The 20825-nt window shown below is 35.5% G+C and overlaps 1 protein-coding gene and 1 non-coding gene across 5 annotated transcripts in view; one reads left to right on the forward strand and one right to left on the reverse strand.

Annotated features, from left to right (window-relative positions):
• The window catches only part of LOC106510209 (uncharacterized), a 561578-nt gene that overhangs the window by 387986 nt on the left and 152767 nt on the right, over nucleotides 1-20825 (forward strand). The window lies entirely within an intron of this gene.
• LOC146404217 (U6 spliceosomal RNA) lies at nucleotides 18197-18303 on the reverse strand. Its single transcript, XR_014845049.1, has one exon. It is a non-coding gene; the product is annotated as a U6 spliceosomal RNA (small nuclear RNA).

Below are 20825 nucleotides of genomic sequence, written 5' to 3' on the forward strand. Positions count from 1 at the left end.
TCAACCAGTAAAAATTTGAACCCTGATTTTTTATAAAAATTTATAATTTTTAAGGGAAGGCCCTGAAAAACATGAAAAGTGCAGTATTTGTATAATCAGCCCCATCACTTCTGAGTCCACCGGAAATGAGTTAAATGCATTGTGCCTCTTTTACATATCACGCTTTGTTTTTGGATCTATCTTCTAGGGCCAGAGCGAAAGCTCAGAGCACTGGCGTTGGCTTCAGATGGCATAGATTCAAATCCATGTAATGCCAGTTACTAGATTCTTAACTTCCAGCAAGACAATTGAAGTCTCTGTGTCTTAGTCTGTTTTAAAAATTGAAGCAATGCACTTGTAGTTAATCAATATGCACTGGCTGTTATTTTTTACTGTCAAATATTCAAAGAGAATAGAGAAGTGCCTAGCATCTTATGAAATCTCTTACGATACTGGTGTTCTGGAAAAGGTACTATGCTCTTTATTCCTTTATCAATTAACTTGGTGCACCCATAATTTCCATGTTTCAATATAACTTTTGGGTGATTTTCACCAAAGTAGTTTAGATGTATGTATTTATATTTTTGTATTTGTGCATATAACATGAGTAAAGCCACATTTCAATAATATTTACCAAAGTCTTTGAAAGTAGGGAAATCAGGGTCTTTCATCAATTTGCTAATCATTTGATTACATAATACCAAGTGATTTATTTTACTTTTCAAAATGTTTTTGATAAATATAATTGATACTTTAAGAAAAATTTTTACGATTGAGTTGACTGGTTGATGTTGGCATTTTAAACACCTACCCTGAATTAGATATTTTTGGAAATTGTTCATTATTCAGTCTTTTAAAGTACCATTAACACATTTTTTTCTTCCAGTGGTTTGAAAATATTCATGCAGCTTTCAAAAATTCCTAATTTAATTCCAGGTAGGAGATCATATATTGGAAAAATCTGACTCGGCATGAAATATTTAGAGTAAAAAATTATTTTATCCTAATAAGTGTACTTAAAATGTGTTTGTGCAGAAAGTTTTTTTTTTTCCCTTCTTCCAGCTTTATTTCTATTATAGCTTTTTTTTCAGCCTCTCACCTTGAACACAGGGAGTTTTATGAAGAGCTGTAATGTACTAGAAATAGCTACCTAGCTGTCAAAGTTATCACTTCAATTGCAGAAGCTAAGCCAAAATATTACAGAAGTGGTCTTCTCATATCCTATTCCTCCTCCTTCCCTTTGAGGAAATTATTCTAAAAATGTTTGGTAACTATTTACTTCTTTGAGCTTAGAGTCACCCTGGATTGGTTCTTGGAGAAGAAAAAAATGTGTTATCAGACACATGATTATAATGTCTTAACACAAGCATTAAAAGAATTCAATCTGATACACAGTTTCCAAATCAAATACTGCATACTTCTAGAGAAAACTGGACATAATAGCTTCTCTCTCTCTCTGTCTTCTTCCTGTGGCCATTGTCTTTGAATTATTTCAACCAGCTTTTCATTCCTTTCAAGTCCAAAGTCCCAGTGAGATCTATGTCTTGCATGGTAGTAGCATAATAGGGTTAATGAAGTGGCCTAAAGACTCCGTGAGTCATAAATTTAAGCTGGTTGCCTTCTTTATGAAGTCATGGTAGTGAGAGTGGTGTTAAGGAAGAAGTTCTTAAAACATAAACTTTCCTCCTGTGGTTTCTGAAACGTGTCATTCTACAAAGTTGGAAACAATTTTTTTTCTGTACTGGGTGACAAGGTGGTGCGTTGTACACTCTTTGATACGGATAAGTTAAAAGCAGTCTTCCTCTTAGTATAGATGCCCGAAGGAGGTGATCTACAATAACTAAGGGAGCCTGAGGGCTTTCTCCTGTGATATCTCAAAGAGTCTGAAGAGATGTCTGTACCGGAAATAAGCATTTGGAGAAATTTATCTTTCTTTGATTTTATGATTCTGCATCTTTGGAGTTTTATTTAAAAGAGGCCTCTTTAAAATTATAGACTTGTTCTTTTAAAAATCATAGTGTTTCTTTTTCATTCATTTCTGTACATTTAACATTCCTTGTTTAAGCCGTATATGGCCGAAACTTGGTTAGGGACTAAGGGGAATAGCTTGAAATGGAAAGAACTTGCTTTCAGCGTATTTATCTACGACTGTTAAGTTGCAAGGAAGATACAGATGGTGATCACTTTCATTGTTCTGATTCATGGCATACAATCATGTGATAACATTTCGTTTCTTTTAGCATTCAAGAAAATTAAAGCATTTATATTCTGGGAAGGTACAGTTCTCTTCGTGTAGTCCAAATGAGTGTGCTTTGACTTTTCCTGGTGGTTTCTCTGTCATTCCAATTTTAAAACGCAAATTGTCTGTTTGTTACTTTTTTAACCCTGTTAACAAAATTTTATTGGGATAAAATACACTTGACATGGAATATACTACTTTGACCATTTGAAAAGGTACAATTGGGCACCACTTTGTATTTACAGTGTTGTGCCTCCATCACCTGTCTGGCTCCACACTCTCTCACCACCTAATATCTGTTAGTCAGTCATTCTCCATTCTCCTTTGCCCCTAGTCCCTGGCTACTATGAACCTGCTTTTTGTCTCTAAAGATTTGCCTAGTCTGGACATTTTATATAAATAGAAGCATATACTGTGTGGTCTTTTGTGCCTGGTTTCATCACTTAGTACAATGTCTTCAGAGTTTAACCATGAGGTGCCTTGTAAGAGCATTCATTCCTTTTTATGGCTGAGCAATACTCCATGGTATGGCTATAACACATTTGGGTTGTATCTATTCATTCATCATTGATAGACATTTGGGTTGTGTCTACCAGTTACTCTTATAATGGGTAATACTACATACTCAAGTAAAATTTAAGTGAATGTATTTACTTGCTTCAAGTGGTATATAAATAATCAAAATTCATTTGAAATGAGATGGGAATGTTCCTGGAATGTATCTTGGGCTGTTGTATCTTCTTTTAAGGATTCCGATGTAATGTTGTATATGAAATATAGACTCAGTATTTTAACCAGTGGGGGCTGCGATGTCTCTTCCTTACAATGTCCTAAGTTATTTAGGTCATGGGCTCTTGAAAGGTATTTCTGTAGACAATTAACATTTGGCTATAATAGAAGTTATTTCTCATCAAATTAGCAATTTGCCTATTCCTCTTACCACATTGGGAAAGAGAATAAAAAGAGATTTCATTATGTTTTATAATTTCAAAATATCCTAAAGTGAAATTTGAGTTCACTGTTTTGATTCTGAAGAATTCCACAGCTCATGGAAATCAAGTCGGCAGCTTCTGATATGAAGCAATAACTTACCCCCAGCCTTGTGTATTACACGTTTTGAAAATGAAGGTCAAGGCTCTGAGGTTGCCCCATCCTCTTTCAGAAAAGCTGGCTGCAATCTTTAACTCCACTTGAGCAGCCACTAGAGGCAAGCGGATGAGACCTCAGTTTAATGTCTCAGCTGAAGGGCAGACAGGCAGAGCCATTATTAATACCCGACAAGCTGAGAACTCTGCCTCAGTGCAGTTAAAACCTCAGTGACGGGCAGAGGCAGTTTATAATTTATAAGGATGAAAATGGATCGAGACTCTTTTTTTTCTGGGAAGAAAATAAAGTCATAATGCATTTTCAACGGATGCTTAGTTGCACTTAAGTGCCCCTCAGGGCATTCTATTAATGAGGATCAGAAATTACAAGAAATAGATACAGATATGTAAAAAGGTTGAATTAACATGTTTTTCTTTTCTTTAAACCTAAAAAAGCACATAATGTCCTTTCAGCATATTTGACAAATGTATACTTAAAGTTAAAACTGTTACTTACAAAGCCATAATACTATGTGAAACCATATGGTAAACTGTCTATCGTGGTGATTACAAACCCTGATTTTATAGTACCCTAGGGATAGCATAAAATTTGAAAATTATTTTTAATTAAAAATGCATAGTAATTTCAATGTAACACATTCTCTGTAGACCAGAATTCCTCTTAAAATAGATTTACTTTAGCTTCTGTCTATATGGGGTTTGTAGCAAAAAGACTTCATGTTAGATGCAATCTATAGAAACAACTTAAAGAATTGACATCAGAGCCTATATTAAATCATTTATTCATATATTCTTTAGGACTGAGATAGCTACAAACTCAAGGAGCACACAATAAGATATATCAAGTCTGAAATTTATTGAGGATAGTTGGGCCAGGAATTATATATTTAATTTAACCTTTTTTCCCTAAAAAGTGTGTTTTAATAACTGTCTCTCTTATAGTATTAAAAAGTATTCTATTCTCAGGAAGAGAATGAAATTGTATATTGCATCAGTCATGTGTATGTCTATATATACATATTTTTTCTTTTTGACCCATTAAAAACCATTCAGTTTTATTAATTAACATATAAGTTCACAGTAATCTAAATAAAGACTTTCAGTCTCTTTATGGTCCTTGACCAAAAGACAGGTAATAAGCATATAAGGAATATTCTTTTTCTTCTGGTGTAATGATCTGAGAATTGTGCTTTTTATGGTTTTCAAAACAGAGGCTAATTAGTTAGTAAACATGGATGTACATCAATTTTATGACCTCTTAGAGAAGGCAACTATACTTTTCTTGAACATCTGTGAAGATTTCTTTATTTCAACCATGTCACCTAATATTGATGACTCTGCCTATTGCCATTATGAAGATACATTTGGATTTTAACAAACTGCCAGCTTTTTAGCCTTAAAAAGCTACTGGTAAAACACTGTATATGTGCTATACACACACAAGTATCTGGTCAAAACCAGAATACCAGAATTTCACCCTCCCTTTGTGTAATAAAAACCAGCTTTCCTCTTGGAGACACTGCCTCTTATCAAGTCAATTATAATTTTAGACGTGTATCTAATTTGCAAAAATGTGAAAATTTTTGATTGATTGGATCCATCTCTAAGACATACCAAATAAGGTCCTCAAATTTTTCAAGTGATATGTAAGAGTCACCAATAGAAAAACAAACAAAAAAGTTGAAACAAAGAAATATCATCTGTCATAATAGCCAGCTTTGAAGCCAAAATGACTCTTACAGTAATGCTAAGGGTGAATGAAAAAAAGCTCTTCTCGAAAGTTGGGAGATGGCATGAAAAGATTTGTTCACTTTGAGTTTGAAATGTTTACCAGACATCGAGGGGAATTTTCTATTGTATATTTAAATATAGGCATCTGAGATTTAGGAGAAAAATCTGTAAGTTTTTAAAAAAATAAATAAAATAAAATAGAATTCCTTTCTCCCCAAAAAAGCTCTTCCTAGTTCTCAACTTAACCATGTATTACAAGTGATACACAAAATGGCCTAAACCTTTATAACCATGACTGTTTTAGGAATTAACTAGGAGAAATCATTTGTACTCTTACCATGTCTATGCTGGAAGGTCTTCCCAGGAACTTGAAGAGATCAGAGAATACTATGTAAGCACATGTCAGTCCTTCCCCACTTTGATATAAAGGTCCATCAACCTCTCAAGCAACAATCAGGCAATGAATCATAGGCAATGTGTTTTTACATTGAATCCATGTACATTTTATTTATATTTTAACTGGTTTCCTCTTAAAATGTAGCAATTCTTAACTCCTTGAATGATTTTATCCTTAAGTCATAGTGAAGATTTTTCATTCCCAGTGAACAGAAAGGAAGGGCTACAAGAAGAGAAGTATTAAATGCACCCTACAAAAATCTGCTTGCTGTTCAAGCTAATTGCTATTCCTCTGCCTCACATTTACAAAGTGAACAGACAGCTACAACACCAGGACACAGAAGGCATTGCTCATACGGAACCATCATTCTCTTGAAGTTTATTCCTAATCATTGTACAAACATCGTTTTACTTCTGCTTCATGAATTCTCAAATACATATTTGATGACACTACTCTTTCTGCATTGAGAAAAACAGTCTGTGATTCCAAGGCATTTTTTATTGTATTATTCACTCTCCACTTATTTATCCTTCAGTCACCCTCTGCTTGACTGATACTGTGCTTGACATTGGGATTTAAAGTAAAACATAGTCTGTGACTCCAAGGTGCTTCAAAGATAGTAGGAGATGACAGACATGTAACAAAATGAGAAGAATCAATTATTGTAGAACCTATTATAAAAATACCTGCACTACATTGAACAAGAAAGGAAATGTTTACTTCTACCTAGAGTAAAATAAGAATGCAGAGAGGAAGATATTGACAACTGAAAATAAAAATTAAATATGTAAACAGAGGAAAGAGTAAGTGAAAGCAAGCACATCAAAGAAGAAAAGAGACTAAAGAAAAAAATATACAGAGATAAAAAGATGGAAGACTTATAGGGGATTTTGAAAGTTGTTAAAAATAGCTGAAAATAAATATTTTGATAAAATGTCCTTTAAAATTAAAAAAATTTCAAGGTGGGAGTTCCCGTCGTGGCGCAGTGGTTAACGAATCCGACTAGGAACCACGAGGTTGCGGGTTTGATCCCTGCCCTTGCTCAGTGGGTTAAGGATCCGGCGTTGCCGTGAGCTGTGGTGTAGGTTGCAGACGCGGCTCGGATCCCGCGTTGCTGTGGCTCTGGCGTAGGCCGGTGGCTACAGCTCCGATTCAACCCCTAGCCTGGGAACCTCCATATGCCGCGGGAGCGGCCCAAGAAATAGAAACAATAACAACAACAATAACAACAAAAAAGACAAAAGACAAAAAAAAAAAAAAAAAAATTCAAGGTTACAGATAACAAATGCTGGAAAGGGTGTGGAGAAAAGGGAACCCTTCTTCACTGTTGGTAAGAATATAAATTGGTTCAACCACTATGGAAAACGGTATGGAGGTTCCTCAGAAAACTAAATATAGAACTATGATCTAGCAATCCCACTCCTGGGCATTTATCTGGACAAAACTTTCATTCAAAAAGATGCATGCACCCCTATGTTCACTGCAGCACTAGTCACAATAGCCAAGACATAGAAACAACCTAAATGTCCATCAACAGATGAATGGATTAAGAAGATGTGGTACACATATATAATGGAATACTACTCAGCCATAAAAAGAACAAAATAATGCCATTTATTTGCAGCAACATGAATGGAACTAGAGTTTCTCATACTACGTGAAGTAAGTCAGAAAGAGAAAGACAACTACCATATGATATCACTTATAGTGGAATATAAAATATGGCACAGGAGGTTTCCACTGTGGCTCATTGGGTTGAGAACCTAACTATTATTCATGAGGAGTGTGTTTGATCCCTGGCCCTACTCAGTGGGTTTATGATCCGACATTACCTGTGATGTAGGTCACAGATACAGCTCAGATGTGGCATGGACATAGCTGTGGTGTAAGCCAGTAGCTGCTGTTCCAGATTGACCCCTAGCCTGGGAACATGCATATACTGTGGGGGCAGCCCTAAGAAGAAAAAAATACATATATATATATGGCACAAGTCAACCTATCTATAGAACAGAAACAGACTCATGGACATAGAGAATAGAGTTGTGGTTGCCAAGGGGGTGGGGGGAAAGTAGGATGGATGCGGAGTTTGGGGTTGGTAGATGCAAACTATTACATTTAGAATGGAAAAGCAATGAAGTCCTACTGCACGGCACAGGAAACTATATCCAGTCTCTTGGGGTAGAACATGATGGAAGATAGTATGAGATAAAGAAAATATATATATATTATATATATATATATAATGGCTGGGTCACTGTGCTGTATAGCAGAAATTGACACAACACTGTAAATCAACTATATTCTAAAAAAATTTTAAATAAAAAAATAATTTTTTCTTGATTCGAGAGAGATAGTGATGACTGATCAGGTATGGAATAGAGTCTCATAGAAATATTTGTAGAGATCCTGACTTACTTTTCCACCACGATTCTGGAATAATACCTGGGAATCAGTAATTTCTGTTAGTAAAAATATTGTTTTAATGTATTTGGTTAATTCTATAGCAAATCTGTTCAATTATCACAAAAAATGCAATAATATGGAATGCAAGTTAAAATACACACATGCTTTAAACCCATTAGATGAGCACGCAGACTTTTTAAATGGCTTGTTGGATATTCCATAAAAATTTAATTAGCATTTTAGAGTCAGCAACACCATGCTTCTTGCATTAAATAAGCTCATTCAGAATCCTGGGTATATAGCACTGGCAGGAACCACTGATAACAATTGGAATAAGACAAGACTTCCTTTAAAGCACAGCTTTCATGTTGACTGATATGAAGGCAGAGATTGTCCCCTGCTACATTAATAAAAAAAATCCTATACAAATAAAAGCAGCAGAGCAAGTCCTAAATGTCAATTTTTATGTCAAATATACTCTGGCATTAGGTAATATGTATTTTCTATTTTAAGGACTTTTTCCAATGATAGATCTTTCAGATTTTGAAAGTTTGTACAAAAACCTCCAAATTTAGTTAAACTTCATGGTTTGTTAGTTACAAGGGGGCTGGGTCATGGAGTACCAGGAATGAAAAGCCTTAATCCTAGAACTTAATTGGTATGAATAAAATTGTCATTAAGGAGTTCCCATTGTGGCTCAATAGTTAATGAACCGAACTAGTATCCATGAGGATGTGGGTTCTATCCCTGTCCTTGCTCATGGGTTAAGGATCTGGTGTTGCCATGAGCTATGGTGTAGGTCGCAGACATGGCTTGGAGAAATATCCAGGGGAGGGGGGGGGCAAGGTGGGGGGAAGAGAGGGCTACAGAGAACACAAACTTGGGTTACACCAAAGAGCCCTCAGTGTAGCTGATAACATCTGAGTGTTGTGAGCAGGGGCCACTGGTTTTAGGAGGCTGTTGCAAATCATTACCTGTAGAAGGATTTTTTAAAAATTTGAACTAGTAATGTACTATGGCAGTAAAAATGGGAGGGGGTGTAAACAACAAGACTAAATATTTTCAAATTATTTTCAAGGAAAAGTGGATGATACTGATGAATATTTGAAATAGGAGAAGGGAATGAAAATGATCTGAAAAAAACTACGTTGTACCCCTTTTTCATTAACATAAATTCTTCCAATGACAAAGCCCCTCCAAACCATCTCTAGAAATTTGTATTAGGTTCTCAAATCTCTTTATTTGGACAAGTGTTAAAAGATCAAATTTGGTCTTACTATATTTGAAATTTTTAGGACAAATCTCTTCTACTATTTAATAGCCTTTGATTCTGTGCTTTAGTATAGATAAGATAGCCCATTCTCTAAGAGAAAAGAAAGTGTATTTTAATATTTATATATGGTTATTTTATTCATAGCCCTACTTCATTATCTGTGAGACTGCTGAAGTAGAAGAGAAATTATATTTTAAATCTATATAAACATATGTTTTTATGTAAGTATAAGATTTAACCAGTTAATTTCACACCTGTGTAACTGTGAAAACTCACATACATCAATGGGTGATTTTCATCCTAAAGTACAGTGATAACGTGTTCGTTATGCCCCATGAGTGAATCTGTGTTTGAGCACTAGTTATATTCAAGCAGAACTCTTTAAAAGTTATGGGAATATCACTGTAGCAGATAATTAAATGTGTATGGAATCTATTAATGTGTATAATTAAGATAGAGCATCACTGGAGTTTATTATGAAATTATTATATACTGTAATCATCCTGAAAGGGACTGCCATGTTGTATTGCTTAATTACGGCAAACTAGTTCATATAAATTGAAGCTGCAGTGATTCAAACAATTAATATAGGGCTAGGCCAAGTTATAGAAGTTGTAATAACAATATTAACACATCTAAATGTGAGCATAAGAACTGAATTTTAACATGCAACATTTCTTGAGACATGGATTAAATTTATTCTATTGCACTGTTCTCAATTAGCAAGAGATGGCAGTGCTCCATGACACTTAGTAGCTGTTAAGTGCATAATATTGGAAAATACTTTTATGTACTTGAGAACTGCTAAATCTAAATGGAAACTCATGACAGGAGATATGTCAATAAATTTATAAGTCATGTCTCTTACTGGTTGTGGATTTTCTATGCCTCAGTATCTTTATGGGCAAAATGGTTATAAACCACAAAAGATTTTATTGTGAAGTTTTTTATGTATATGTAGGTATATATATATATATGCATATCATTATATATTAATGTGAGATATTTACTTCAGGATATAGATATGTGGCATAATAAACAGTGAGTGTAAGCTATTATTATTATAGTTATTGCTATTATTGCTATTACTATTGCCACTCTTATTACTGATTTATTGTCCCTTTTTCTTTCACACATTTTATTTGACTATCTGCTTAGACTCCAGAAAATAACATTTTATTGCCTTACTGATTTAATACATCAGGAAAGCATTGCTTCCTTTTACAAGTATTATGACTAATGGAATATGGGACTTGAATGATCCTTGAAGTTGGGTCTACAAATGGTGTGTGAACTAAATGGCTACTAAAATAATTTTTCTTCATTTGTGACATGGTCCGTTTTATACAAAGAGTAAGAAAAAGCTCACGTATTTTATCATTTGTCTTCAAAGAGACTTATGTCTGAGAGCTAACACATAATGTTTAAAGTTTATCTCATTTTTAAGAGATTTTCAGAAAGAGGATTCTGTGAAGCCCAACGATTTCCTCTTCTCTTTCCCACAGCATCAATTTTTCCCTTCCACTCGTGGTTTTGACAAGCGTAGTATCATGGAGTGGTGGGAGAAAACTGTGATGGGAGTGGGTTCAAGGGAGAAGGGAAAGGAAAATTGGGGAAAGTTAGTTCCAAAGGGATAGAGAAATGTGGAGATGGAAAAATGCATAGAAAAAAACAAGAGAGGTTTTGTTTGTTCTCTAATATGTTTATCTTCACAATGAATCTAGAAGAGGCAAATTTGTTCATATCGAAGGTTTTCCTGGAAAGGTCTGGGGGAGAAACTGTCTCTCAGAGTAGTCTGCAAGAATGAAAAAACGGAAGGATTTCTATGCTCAGCTCTTTCCCATTCCTTCCCATTCCCTACTGGTCAAAGCATGCCTAAGAGTTTCCCACACCCCCAGTGTTTTGGAATTGTACCAACCATTCATCAGGTTGTTGCTCAGGAAGCCAGATCCCTGTCCGGAGATGTGAAGCCACATCCAAGAGTCAGAGGAGTGGTGACGTGGAGGTGGGACATTAATAAGAAGGAAAGGTCGAGAGAATCACAAGCATTGCCAATTTCACGGCCCAAATCATCCCTCTCATTTGCTGTGCCTAGTTTTCCTTCCCTGAATTATTTTTCTCCTTAGCACTCATTGATTTGTGTGTTGTATCTTAGCTGCTCCTGGAATGTTAGCTCTGCAAGCCATGGGTAGGGGTCCATGTATCATTTGTTTTTGTTTTTGTTTTCACTGCTTTATCTCCAACTCCTGTTAAATTTGAGATGTACAGGAAAGATTTGTTGAAAAAAACGAAGTACTCTAGGAGATTCAGTTCAACTTCTGCCCATTGGAAGGATATATCAACGCAGCAAATCACATCTAGACGAACTGTGCTAGAGCCAGACCCACAACGCCAGGCAACCAGCCAAAAAAACAATCTTCCTCCCTCAGATTTCCAAATTAAACATCCACTTACCAATTCTGACACTATTCAGGATTCACACAACACAAGTCCTGAAAAAAAACAAAAAACAAAACAAAGCATAAAAAAACAGAACATTCCTCTTTAGTCTGGGCCTGAAAGATCTGAAAGACATCTTGAGTATATCTTATATTTTTAGGTTTAGAGATGCAGAGGTGAATTTTGCTCTGGTAAGTCTCTGAAACATCAAGGAATGCTCAAAATATGTTCAAATGGGGCAAAGCAACCCCTATCTAAACAGTGCCTAAAATGAAAAATCACTCTGGCTTTAGCCCAGGTGAATTGGTCAGAAATGAAAATTCCTGCCCTCTTCCTAGCTATGTCTTACCTTTGAATTTAACCGCAGGAGTAACTAAGAGATATTTGAGGTTCAGTTCCAGACCACCACAACAAAATGAAGATAGCAATAAAGTGAGTCACATTTTTTTTGGTTTTCCGGTGCATATAAAAGTTATGTTTACACTATACTGTAATCTATTAAGTGTGTGATAGCCTTAATCTATAAAGCAACGTACACACCTTAATTTAAAAATAATGCTGCTACAAAAATGGACTAGCTTTAATTCAAGGTTGTCACAAACTTTCAATTTGTAACAACAATTTAAAATAATAATAATAATAATTGCAGTTATCTGCAAAGCACCATAGAAATGAGAGATGCCTGTATAAGGTGTTTGTCACTAGTATGTGTGAGGCAGCCATGGTAGCAAATATCTACCCGTTTTGGCTTGAAGTTGCACATTACAGACAAGAGGATTTTATTTCCTTTAACAATGTACAGTGGTAAAAGGAACTATGGGAATTCTTCCAAACTGATTATTTTCATAGGCCTCTGCTTCCCAACTTGGAAACCGATGGGAAGATATATTTACTTTAATGAGAACATGCTTTCCTGTAGTGAATTTTTATAACAAGAAAATGGAGATGTCATTGCTAACGGGGGGAAAAAAAGACCTCTGAGGTCTCGGCTCATCCAGCTCTCTTGATTTGAGATGCCATTAACCACTAAATTAATGCAAATATAGCTTAATGAAATGTTTCTCGTACTGTGATCATAAACTATCCCTGCAAAATACCCACTCTGCACTTAATAAATAGGAGAGCCAATCCAGAATACTCCGCATATTGATTTTCAAAAAATATGAATATTTCCCACAGATTCCTCAAACACTCGGATGAATACACGTCTCAAAGGTCAGTCTAATTATGAGGTGAATTTGGATTGATTTGCCATCATCTCTGTCAGATGGAGAGCAACAAATGCAATGATGAAAATTCTTGTTACAGTGAGACCATATGGCAGGATACCAGATAAAAGCTGTGTCAGAAACTGTGTTCACTGCATGGCACAGATCATGGGGCTCTCACTGAATTAAATTTTCTTCCCATCCCTTTGGACAAGTTTCTGTGGGCATATATAAACGAGTGATACCTAATGTATGTGTCATAGACCAGTGAAGTAATGACATTTAGAGAAAGCATTTAGAAACTTTCATCAGTTTGAAATTGTTATGCTATATAAACACATGATATTTCTTCTACTAATTTTCCAGCATTTTATGAAAGGATTGAAATGCATTGGATTGAAGACTACAGAGTAATAATAATTCTTAGTCAAAACAAAAAACAAAAAACTGAGAACCACTCTTCTAGGGTTTACACTTACTTCAAGATACAACTAGAAAGCCGTTAATTAGTGTTGAGCCAGAGATGGTTTGCCTGAGATGTATATAGGGGATATGGGGAAGGAGAATTGAAAAATCTAATCTTACCCCCCCCAAAAAGCATTACTTGGAATTAGATGTGTAAGATTCTTAAGATCAAAGCCAAAATGACATGAGATGGTAATACTTGGAGAATAGGCTCTTGGAAGTTAGAGTGTGTTTTTGATTTTACAAATATTCTCATTGTGTGGATTTTTAGAATCAAGAGAGTCGAAAGTAGTGCACATTGGATTGAAGAAAGAGAACATTATCACATATTTTAATAAGTATTCTCAGAATATAGAAACTATGTCACCTTCTCAGAGTATAATGAATGTTATTAACCAGCTGTTCAATTCACCAACCCATAAAAACCAAGTAGATTTGGGATTTCTGAAGCCCTAACAAAGTGTTTTGGGCATATGAAAAAGTATTCAAATTGAAAAAAAAAATCTAGCAAAGTTAGTTATAATTCCCATAGCAGGGATGATTTGTGGAGAGTATAAAAAGGGAACTTTGAATAGTTCGTTGTCCATTGAATTAGGCAGGTTTGATAAAAAGAAGATACTGACTCTGACAGCGTCTCTGTCCACCATGGAAACTTCTTTTTTTTTTTTTTTTTTTTGAAACGGATTCTTTTTTCTTTTTAAGGCCGAATGCATGGCATATGGAGGTTCCCAGGCTAGGCATCTAATCAGAGATGTAGCTATCGACCTATGCCAGAGCCACAGCAAGATGGGATCCAAGCCACATCTGAGACCTACACCACAGCTCACGGCAATGCCGTATCCTTAACCCACTGAGCAAGGCCAGGGATCGAACCCACAACCTCATGGTTCCTAGTCGGATTTGTTTCCTCTGTGCCACGATGGGAATCCGGAAACTTCTTTCATCTTTCAAATTTCAAATCAAATGCTATTTTTTATGAGAAACCTTCTCATAATAGCCAAGGCAAAGTGTTTGCCCTTGTAATATACCTCCATTTAATCAGCTACATTATCATATTATGATCATTTATACATTTTTTAAAAATCCAGTCTTTAACCTGATTGCAGGCAGGCAAATTTTCTCTTTTCTTATCTTTGTAGTTATATTTCTACAATCTGAGAATTTCCTTGAACTGAGTAACTGTTAAATAATTACCAAGAGCACTTAGGCTCTGCAAAACAAAGGTCCTATGTAAGAGTAGATAAATGGCAATAACATTAATGATGAAAATGATAGATAACATATGGAATATTTACTATGTGCTAGCACTGTTCTAAGTATGATACAAGATTCAATTAATTTAATTCTCCCATCTGTGAGTGACAGAAACTCAAATTAACTGTGGTTTAAACAAAAGAGAAGATTGTTTCTCTCATATGTCTAGGAAAGTTGGTGTAATAAAGAGGTTATGTCAGCTCTCCCACAGATAATAAAATCATGAGAAAGATACGCTGTTAAAAAATTTGCATAAGGAAATGGGAAAGTACTTGAAAGTATACAGAAATCAGACCAGTTTACTCCTGAAACACTTCAACAAGAAAGGATAATAACATGGTAACAAGAAACATAAGGCCAGTTTGCAACTTTCCTGTCCAAGCACACTCCCCAATACTGGTGGCTACAGGGGACAAAACTGCAGGTTAACTTCCTCCACCTGAGGTGGCAGAAATGAATTTTAAGGTTGAAAAAGCAGGTAGAAAATTAAGGGAGCTATCCCGACTGTAAAAGAGCTGCAAAGAACTGGGATCCTAAATCTACAAACTCTCTCACCCAAATACCTCATCGACTGCCAAGCTATGTCTAAACAAGAAAACTTGTGGGTGAAAAGAAATGAAGAAAAAACAAAAACAGGAAGAAATCAGAAAGGATATCAGCTGAAATTGGTGAGTTGTGTTCCATTATTTTTCTTCTATTTTCCTTTTTAACTGAATACATACCCTAGCTCTCTTGCAACTTGGTAAGATGAAAGTTGAAGATGTCTTAACGGAAGGAAGTATAGGAAGATAAAATTTAAGTAAATATAAAACCAAAGACAGTGTTTCTCAAGTTATCTTTGACTCAAAATTATCATTGCTTTATATTTACTTTAATGGAAACCCAGAAAGCACTTAATGAATGTGAACCAAAGATGGTTTGCCTGAATGATTCTTTGAATTCTCTAGTGCTTTATAATTTTCAGAAGTTTCACACACAGAATTTCATATAATCCCATAACAACCCCATTCTTCCCCTAACCCTTATTGCCCTTCCCCACTTTTCTTACCCCACAAATAACTAGTTTGTTCTCTATATCTATGACTCTGCTTTTTTTTTGTTATATTCACTAGTTTGTTGTACTTTTCAGATTCTACATATAAGTGATATAATACAGTATTTGTCTTTCTCTGTCTTCTTATTTCATTTAGCACAATGCCCTCCATGTTTATCCATGCTGCCGCAAATAGCAAATTTTGTTCTTTTTATGGCTGAGTAGTATTCCACTATTCTTTATACATTGGTTGATTGGCACTTTGGTTGCTTCATCTTGACAATTGTAATCATGCTACTATGAATATTGGGGTATATGTATCTTTTCAAATTAGTATTTTTGGAGTTTTTTGGATGTATACTCAGGAGTAGAATTGCTAGGTCATATGGTAGTTCTAATTTTAGTTTTTTGGGAAAACTCCATACTGCTTTCCATAGTGGCTGCACCAATTGACATTCACACCAAGTGTAAATGGGTTTCCTTTCCTCTTTACATTCTCACCAGCATTTGTTATTTGCATTTTCTTTAATAATAGCCATTCTGACAGGTGTGAGGTGATATCACATTGCAGTATTGATTTGCATTTCCCTGATGATTAGTGATGTTGAACATCTTTTCATGTGAATGTTGGCCATCTGCATTTCCTTTTTGGAAAAGTGTCTGTTCATCTCTTCTGCCATTTTTTTTCTAAGACCATACCTGTGGCATATGGACGTAATCAGGCTAGGGTCTGAATTGGAGCTGAAGCTGTCAGCCTATGCTACAGCCACAGCAACATCAGTTCTGAGCCACATCTGCAACCTACACTGCAGCTCACGGCAACACCAGATTGTTAACCCAGTGAGTAATGTCAGTGATCAAACCTGCATCCTCATGGATACTAGTTGGGTTCTTAACCCACTGAGACACAATGGGATCTCCTCTTCTGCCCATTTTTAAATCAAGTTGTCTGTGGGTTTTTTTTTTATGTTGAATTGTATGAGCTTTTATGTATTTGGATATTAACTCTTTATCGGTCATATCGTTTGCAAATTTCCCATTCAGTAGGTTGTGTTTTCATTTTGTCAGTGGTTTTCCTTTGCTGTGCAAAAGCTTTTAAGTTTAATTAGGTCCCATTTGTTTATTTTTGCTTTTATTTCCTTTACTTTAGGAGATGGGTGCAGAAAAATATCTCTGAGATTTACATCAAAGAGTGTTCTACCCATGTTTTCCTCTAAGAGTTATATAGCATCTGAACTTACATCTAGGTCTTTAATTCATTTTGAGTTTATTTTTGTATGTGGTATTAGAGAATGTTTTAATTTTATTCTTTTACATGTAGCTGTCCAGTTTCCCCAGCACCACTTATTGAAGAGGTTATCTTTATTCTATTGTATATTCTCGCCTTGTCATTTATTCCAGGGATGAGGGATTTTTCAATATATGCACATCACTCAGTGTGATATACCACATTAACAAGGTGGTGACTAAAAACCATATGATCATCTCAATAAATTTAGAAAAAAGCTTTTGCTATAATTCAACATCCATTATTAAAAAAGCTCCCCAGAATGTGGACATAGAGGGTATATGCCTCAATATAATAAAGGCCATATATGATGAACCTCCGGCTAGCATCATACTCAATGGTGAAAAGCCAAAAGCATCTCTTCTAAAATCAAGAACAAGTCAATGAGGCCCACTTATGCCACTTTCATTCAACCTAGTTTTAGAAGTCCTAGACCTAGCAATCAGAGAAGAAAAAGAAATAAAAGAATCCAAATTAGAAATGAAGCAGTAAAGCTGTCCCTATTTGTAGATAACATAATACTATACATAAAAAATCCTGAAGACACTACCAGAAAACTACTAGAGCTCATCACATGCATTTGGTAAGGTTGCAGGATACAAAACTAATATACAGAAACCTGTTGCATTTCTATACACTAACAACTCTCAGAAAGAGAAGCTAAGGAAACAGTCCCACTTACCACTGCATCAAAAAGAAGGAAACACCTAGTGGGGAGGGAAACATTTGCACAATGGGATTAACATATACATGCTACTGTATATAAAATAGATAACCAATAAGGATCTACTGTATAGCTCAGGGAACTCTACTCAGTATTTTGTAATCATCTACAAGGGAAAAGAATCTGAAGGCAAATGTAAAATGAAAGAAACATAAGCATAACTAATTGAAGTACCAATAAGATCATTTGCAATGGCAAAAATTAAAGACTACTTTAAATGTTGGTAAGGATATGGGGAAACTGGAACTTTCATATATTGCTAATGGAAATGTAAAACAGCGTAACACACGGAAAACAATAGGACCATTTCTTAACAGTAACAAAAGGTAAGTTACTTCATTCCTATTTAGACAGAAAAAGCAAAATGTTATGTCCTCTCAAAGCACTATGCTTAGTTCATAGTAGTTTTATTCATGGTAGCCAAAATCTAGATTTAACCAGTTTATCAACAGAGAAATGGATAACTAAATTGTAGGATATTCATATAGTGAAAAACTTCAGGATTATTAAAAAGAACATACGATACCACTGACGCATGCAACAGCTACTGATGCATGAAACTACATTATACTCGGTGAAAGATGCCCAGCATAAGAGACTACATATGCTGTTATTCTTTCATATAAAGTTCTTGAAAATAAACAGTAATCTTTCTCTTTTAATATGGAATGCTTCACAAATTTGCATGTCATCTTTGTGCAGAGGCCATGCTAATCTTCTCTGTATGGTTCCAATTTTAGTATACGTGCTGCTGAAGCAAACACAACAGTAATCTTTCCTGATAGAAAACAAATTTGTGTTTGCTCTGGGTGGAAATTTGTGAGGAGAAAGTGTGGGACTGACGGGAAAAAGAGCCCAATGGAAATTTAGAGTGTGATGGAAATGTGTATCTGACTGTGGCTGCAGTTACAGCATTGTAATCACTTGTCAAAACCTGTCAAACTCTGTGTTTAAAATGGGTGCAATTCGTTAGATGTAAGATACACCTAAAGAAGGGATTATATGTCTTTAAAGGAAAAAGGACCTTAAAAATAAAAATAGAAATGAATAAAAATGACTTTTAAAAAATCCAAATATAAAGAGCTTAGGGCTAATATGTTGTTGCCATCATCAATGGGTCCTGTGTTTCTTCAGTCTTTTTACATCATAATTCTCAACATGCTTTCTCTCATGAAGTAAGTTTTCTCAATTTCTAGTCCTCTTGTCTATATGTTTTGGTCAGCACAAAGCAAAGAGTAGAGGATGCCTTGATTTCTCCCTCTCCCGAAGGCCATGTCTTAAAACTGCTTAATCACTTCTTATTCTGTCCTATTGTCCAGCTCACGATGACATGGCACTAGTGGCACCAGAGGTGGAAAATGTAATGTTTACTCTGCATGACCATGTATTCTGCTAAAAATTTGAACTTCATCGCTACGGATGAAGGAAATACTACATGGAGAGAATAGATCTCTTTATCACAGTTACATTCCTTCAGACTTTTTTGTACCCGGAGATCATTTACCAATTTAGACTAAAGTAAGAGAAATTTCCATGTGCATATATTCTCTGCTATGAGACTTCATGTTTTTCTATAGAGTAGTTCTTACCACAGTGGATGGTGATTATTAAATATCTTGCATGCTTAGACTGTGGAATTTAAAGGCAGAAATTGTATCATACTCATTATTTTTAATGGTTACCGCTCACTAATATTTAGATGGCAATCATTTAGTAAATGTTGTTGATGTTTTTCTGACCACATGAAAGTTTTGAACCCACAGAACTAAGGACAATTTTTATCCTAGGAATGGCCACCATATGTAAATCAATTATAATCCCTCACTGAAGTTTTATATGCAGGTAAGACTCATTGACAGACATTAGTGGGTGTGTGCTGATAATTCAAATACAGGTTCTTTGGGGGGTCAATAAAATAGACTTTTCTGATCTAAAGTTTAAGTAAGAAATTCAGTATAATGAGTATATACCTAAAAGGGTTTAGCAACATTCTCCAAAGCAGAAACACAAGTCCCAGAATTTTACATGAAAAATCATGCGATTGTTGCTGCTAACATCGGAATTAACAATTACTTCTTTACACCTTAGGAAGTAGAGCCAAGCTGAGCAATTCTGCATGTAGACTCTTATATATATGGGCTGAGGATTTTATTTATCTTGGTGAGAGGTGTCATTTTAAATTCAGTGTTAAATATGGATACACACACATATAATATGTCAATACGGTATGATAAACAACAGTACACACAGACAGTAGCACAGTTTTTAATGACCGTTGCTTTCCCCGGAATAACACAAGGATGTTCTTAAAAACTGTGACCATAAAGCTAGAAGAAGTCTTAGTCTAAAGCACTCACAGATCAGCTATAGAATCTATACTGCCTGTATCATTTATTTTACTTCAACACAGAAATTGTATTAAAAGTCAGAAACTGGTAGCTCATTCCTGAGGTGTTTAGTGACCATTCAAAGACTTGCATATGTGTATCTGGGGAGAGATAGTTGGGTGAATTGGCAATGTGAATCCTTAAGGCACACGGGCAAAGGCAGGAAGAGGTAGATGCAGTAGAGAGCAGAGGAAGCCAGAAAAAGACATGTGATTTAGGATTGGGAGGCATCTGAGTGACGTAGCAGTCTTGCCTGCCATGTGCCATATGTTACATACTATTTTATTCTCTTCTTTTCTATTCAGAGTCCTTTTTCATTCAGGAAAATGGAAAAAGTTCCAGAATTTTAAAAAATAGGAATGAGAAATAAGCACATGTAATGCATTTCTAAATGTCTTCCAGCCTCCATATTTGAAAGCCAAAAAGAAAAGATTCTTAGAACTTGGGAAATACTTTGAAAGTATTTTTCATGTCTTAAAAGTTGATAATCCTAGGTCTGTGGCAGAACAGAGAAATATATTCCTCAGTGAGAGGAAATGTGGAAATTCTTTTTTTTTTTGGTCTTTTGTCTTTTGAGGGCCAAACCCACAGCATATGGAGGTTCCCAGGTTAGGGGTCCAATGGGAACTGCAGCTGCCGGCCTACACCACAGCCACAGCAACGCGGGATCCGAGCCACATGTGTGACCTACACCGAAGCTCACGGCAACACCGGATCCTTAATCCACTGAGCGAGGCCAGGGATCGAACCCACAACCTCATGGTTCCTAGTCAGATTCGTTTCTTCTGCACCACAATGGAAACTCTGGAAATTCTTTTCTTATAAAGGGGAGGCAGTGAAGAGAAATCACTCTGTATACAGCATATTTTGTGAAAAGAAGACCAATATCTATACAATCA

This window comes from Sus scrofa, chromosome 4, assembly GCF_054392235.1.
Source record: "Sus scrofa isolate SSC_HxYL_T2T_F1_AM1 chromosome 4, Sscrofa_HxYL_maternal_Yorkshire_Landrace_v2.0, whole genome shotgun sequence".
Taxonomy (NCBI): Eukaryota; Metazoa; Chordata; class Mammalia; order Artiodactyla; family Suidae; genus Sus; species Sus scrofa.